The 5,382-nt window shown below is 33.3% G+C and overlaps 1 pseudogene; it reads right to left on the bottom strand.

Moving 5' to 3' along the window:
* Nucleotides 1-438: 438 nt before the first annotated feature.
* Nucleotides 439-1,932, bottom strand: LOC126727763 (transcription factor MYB26-like; annotated as a pseudogene).
* Between the last annotated feature and the right edge of the window lie 3,450 nt (nucleotides 1,933-5,382).

The raw sequence follows: 5,382 nt of genomic DNA, 5'->3' as shown, positions 1-5,382 counted from the left end.
GGACACTTTTCACTAAATATCAGTGGTGAATTTATCTGTAAAGTGATGTAATCTCATCACATATTAACAAATGTATAAATTGTGCTAAAGTGTGTAGACAACTACTATGCATGTGTCCACAAAAGAACCGGTACAAAAATATAGAGCAGTACTTTCAACTTTGCTAGGCACCAGGAAGTAGGAATTCATAAAATTTATTAATTAAGCTGACAAACATGAATAATCTACACATATTTTTTGAACTTCAGCCTGCGTTACTCACTTTAACTAGAAACATTTAGGTTTCCCAAAGAAGGCTCTCTTATGTCTTGTGCACATAACAAGAAATAAATGTATTGTATCTAGGTCCATCAATTAATAGAGAGAACCTAAGTCCAACAGAGTACCATGTCTAAGTCTCCCAAATTGAAGGAAGATTAGGGTTTGTGACAAATTGTATTAAGGACGATGATGACATGATAGCATATCCATGTACTCCATATGATTGTTAGGCACGTGTGGATCATGTGGATAATTAAAACTAGCTGGAAAATATGGGAGACTAGCAAGTGGGTTAAGGTTTTATGAAGCACATAAGTAAGGCGTGCCACAACAATTACCACTAATATTCTCACAAGGTTTTGGAATCATGGATGTTAAGGTATCCTCATCATTATGCGGTGCTGTGATACTTGGACCAATAAGTTTATCACCGATATAATGCTGTGTTGCTCCACTAGTGCTGAAATTTTGAAGTTCTTGATTAGGATCAAATTGTTCATGAGGTTGATAGCCAATGACCATAGTGGATCATAAAAAAAAGAATTCGATGGTGGTGCCATTGGGGGCGGGGTTGGAAATTGAACCAAATTGGCACCATAATTGGTTTGGTCTAATTTAAGATCACCATGATCAAAGCCATGCAACATTGGGGTTGGAGTGGGAAGGTATAGCTGGTCTTGTTGAGAGCTTATTATCCAATTAGGGTTTGCGTTTAGAGAGAAAAAACTTTCCTCAGAGTTACCATTATAGTGCATATCAGGAGAGGTGGTTATGGCATGAACATTATGAGAAATCAACTTCTTCTTAATGCTTGAATTCCAAAAGTTCTTAACCTCATTATCTGTTCTTCCTGGTAGTTGTTTGGCTATCTGATCCCACCTGTCCAAGAAAGAAAAAGGTCCCTCTTGCATGAAAAAAAAAATGATATACATGATAAGGATAATATTGATAATAAGAAGAGTAAAAAGAGTAATGATAGAAATATTATAAATTTTATTTGATAAGATTTACTTACAAACTGAGTATCATGTATTAAATAAAATAAAATAAAAGTAAATAAAAAAAATCATTTATTATGTTGTTAATATGTCACTCATGATATTTAATTTTCACTGTTATTTTTTTATTTTTTGAATTTGTAATAATATAAGCACTTTTGAAGAATAAGAAGAAGAAGGTACTTGTTTCCTAGAATGCCTTGGAGTTCAATGATGAAGGCAGCTTCTTGGGGAGAGAAGCTCCCACGTTTTAAGTCAGGTTTGAGATAATTTGAAGAAGAAGAAGAAGAAGGTACTTGTTTCCTAGAATGCCCTGGAGTTCAATGATGAAGGCAGCTTCTTGGGGAGAGAAGCTCCCACGTTTTAAGTCAGGTTTGAGATAATTTAACCATCTTAGTCTACAGCTCTTTCCACATCTCTTCAAGCCTGCTTCATAGAACCGTACAAGAAAAAGGACAAAAAGAAGAACAAAGCAAATTTGAGAAACGATAGTAGGAATATATGAAATCTAGTGCAATTGAGAGAGAGAGAGAACGTTACCAGCAAGTTTTGGGAGAGAGCTCCAGCAACCATGGCCGTAGGCTGTAATGTAGTTGATGAGTTTCTCATCTTCCTCTGGTGACCATAGTCCTCTCTTAACCTTTTGCTTGTTGCAGCATGAGTGATTTCTCATGTTTCTCTCTAAAAGCAGTACTACTGGGGAATAGGTTTAAAAAGAGGAAAAAGATCAGAGAGAGAGAGAGAGAGAGAGAGAGAGAGAGAGAGAGAGAGAGAGAGAGAGAGAGAGAGAGAGAGAGAGAGAAGAAGAAGAAGAAGAAGAAGAAGAAGAAGAAGAAGAAAAAGAAAAAAGAAGAAGAAAAGAATAAAGAAGGCAGCACTAGGTCTAGCACTAGCTAGAAAACGTCACATTACACCTAAAAAAACAAAAAAAACAAAAGTGAAAGAGGAACTATCAAAAGAATAGAACAGAGAAATGGGTGATTTTTAAGTGTGAGTACTGAGTACACTGAGGTTATGAATTTGATGTAAGAGCTGTACCATGGTGGCCCAGTTAGGGTTTGTAGCAAAGAGCTGTATTGCTTCTTTCGTTATTTCAGAGTTGGACTTGCTTTACTTGTCACACGTGCAATGTATGATTCTTGATCAAGTAAACATTTTTTTTGGGATGAAAGTATGTGATTGTAGACCATTTACCCTCTAGCTTAGACTTATTGAGAAAGAGCATTGGGAAATAACGAGATTTTGAGCTGATAGTTAATCGGTTCTGATTGAATGGTTGTGGTGGTATAGTCTAAATCATAAGTTCATGAATCATGATTGCATATTGAACCGAAAAATTCTCGAAACTTTTTCTTGAGTGAAAATCGGTTCTCAAGCGCAGTCCATAATTTGGCTCAATGCTAACTAGGTACTAGGGAATGAAGTAGATTTCACTGGATAGAGAAGAACAAGAATTTTATGTCACATCATGTTATTATTATTCTATATATATAATCATTTTGTTGCCTTCTTTTACGCGTTTATAGAAGAATATGTTTTTTTTTTTTTTTTTTTTTTTTTCACCAAAATATATATATATATATATATATTTACATTTTTAGACCTTCAGATTGTTAAGTATCGCATTTCTATAAATTTAGATGCCTATGTTAATGTGGATTCCTCTAAACAAAATGCAACCTAAGTGAATTCTTTAAAATAAAAAAAAATAAAAATTATACAAGAATCAGCATACTTCAATCAAAAATTTTTTATTAAAAACTTTAAGAATTAATTTTTTTTCATTATTTAATTTAAATTATTTTTTGCATTACTACATTTTCTTTTAAAAATTTTCAAAAAGTTTGAAATACTCTTTCAAAAGTTTCGTAAATTTAAAATACTTCAACTGAAATTCAATTATTAAAATTTTAAAAAATATTTAAATGAAATTTAATTATTTATTTTAACTTAATTAATCATTTACTATAATTTTTATTGTAATAGTTTCAAAAAGTTTAAAACTACTTTAATTAAAAGTTATTATCAAAATGTTTAAAATTTTTTAAAGCTTTTATTATTAATTTAAGATTATTCTAATAATTTTCTATCATATTTTGTTTTAATAAACTCGGTCTTAAATGAATGCTTTGGTCAACAAAGGTGAAAGTTGAAATAGTGTAAAAACACCCTTGAACGTTTAGACTCCAAATTTACAAATTACCAATTCAAGCTTTATATCAAACAATTAATGTGCGGAACATGAAATAAAAGCTTAATACAGAATTGGTAAACACTCTAAGCCAATTAAAATCACATCCACAGCAGAAAATAAAAGGCAAAGATAAAGGGAAGAGAGATGCAAACACAAGGATAACACACGATGTGTTATCGAAGAGGAAACCGAAGCCCTCAGCATAAAACCTCTTCGCCGCCCTCCAAACAGTAAACAATCCATTAGAAAATGTAGTTGAGATACATGAATAGCAATAAACCTTCCAAGTCTAATCTACTCAGTGTACCTAACCCCTCCAAGTTTCTTGCTCCAACGAGGTTGCGCCGAACCTATTTCTTTTCTAATTTCCCGGATTCCGCTACTTGACTATAGCATCAACCAATGTAAATTGGTTCCTTCCTAACTGCTTCCCAAAACACCAAACAACCCTTTCACAGTAATGGATATGGGGAGAAAAGGTTTTGGTAAAATGTCTCTCAAGGATTTAACAATGGAGAGGAAGAGAGTTGAAGAATTTGAAGAGTCTCTTATGTAAAGATTGTGGATGAATCAATCTTGTTTTACTCTAGGGTTTCTCTCTCAAAATTCTCTCTAGAAGTTCTCATTCTTTCGTGGGTATAAGGAGTATTTATACTAGGGTGAAAATGGAATGTGAAACGTCAGATTTTTCAAAACAGGGCTGGCTTGCGGCTTGGCCTCGCGACTTGACCGAATCGCGAGATCCAACCGCGAGATAACAGAACGGTCAGTTATCCTATTTTGTCCTGTAGTGCGCCAGCTAGCATGACGCTTCAACTTCTGACATGCTTGGCACGTGTGCTACTTCTGGCGGCTTGCAGTCGCGAGTCACCCGTGAGATCCAGCCACGAGACTCTATTTTCTTGCACACTCTTGAGCATTCAACGCTCTATCTCACTCACTACCCTTATAACAAACCCACCTAAATATAGGGTTACTAATTGCTGAAATACAAGCAAATTTGGTACGGAATAAAACCAACAAGATGGTTTATTAAATTCAACCTTACAAAAGGTATAAACTCTAAAAAAATGATAAGTCATATATATGTGGATAATTCCAAATGTTCCCAAAAACTTTTTTAATTGGGGAAAAGAAAGCATTCAATCCATATAGGCTTTTTTTTTTCTTTTTTTTTTTTAAATTATTGTCTTGCATCACTAGTATTAAGATCATCATAATTTGAATTAATGTTACATATTAAAATTTACAAGTTTAAAGGTGTACAGCTGCCACGTTCTTTAATTTATTATTGCTACCTCCATAGTTAGAGTACTTCTTTTGATGGTTGATTCCTTATAATTACATTAAAAAATTCTACTTGTGGGTTCTAGTTACCTTAACTGATAAAGTCTCTAATAGTTGAACGCTATAGATTGAAACTCTCTAAAAAAACGAATTATACTCTCTCTAATAATGAAAGCAATGAGATTATTATAGATATGATCTCGTAATTCGACTCAATAGCGAGGTCCAGAATACATTTTAGGGCTTAATATTCTATTGATTCGACAATTCTACTACTACTTGTCTATTCCTACACATTATTTTAGTTTGTCTTTTTGAAAATATCAGAATATTCTCAATACAATAATTTCTGAGAGAAAAGCTATCAAATGCAGACAAAAGAAGATATATTAACCGTTTAATGTATCTTTGGCACGTTTATTTCAAGGTTTTATAGTGCAAATGGGTTTCAACTTTCAACGATGCTGGCAAGGAATTCGAATCTAGTACATGTATTGTAGGGCCATGCTAAATAGATGTGAAGTCTCAGTCAAAAATAGTTCTGTTTGGAGGATGTTATTTCCTTTCCATTTAAGTACTTTCTTTTTAACTAAGTAATTAATACGTTGCTTTGGTAATTCTCATCCACTGCTGCTTGATTTT

The sequence above is a fragment of the Quercus robur genome, chromosome 5 (assembly GCF_932294415.1).
Source record: "Quercus robur chromosome 5, dhQueRobu3.1, whole genome shotgun sequence".
Lineage (NCBI taxonomy): Eukaryota > Viridiplantae > Streptophyta > Magnoliopsida > Fagales > Fagaceae > Quercus > Quercus robur.
The sequence above is the reverse complement of the archived record's forward strand: the minus strand, read 5'-3'. Positions and strand labels throughout refer to the sequence as shown.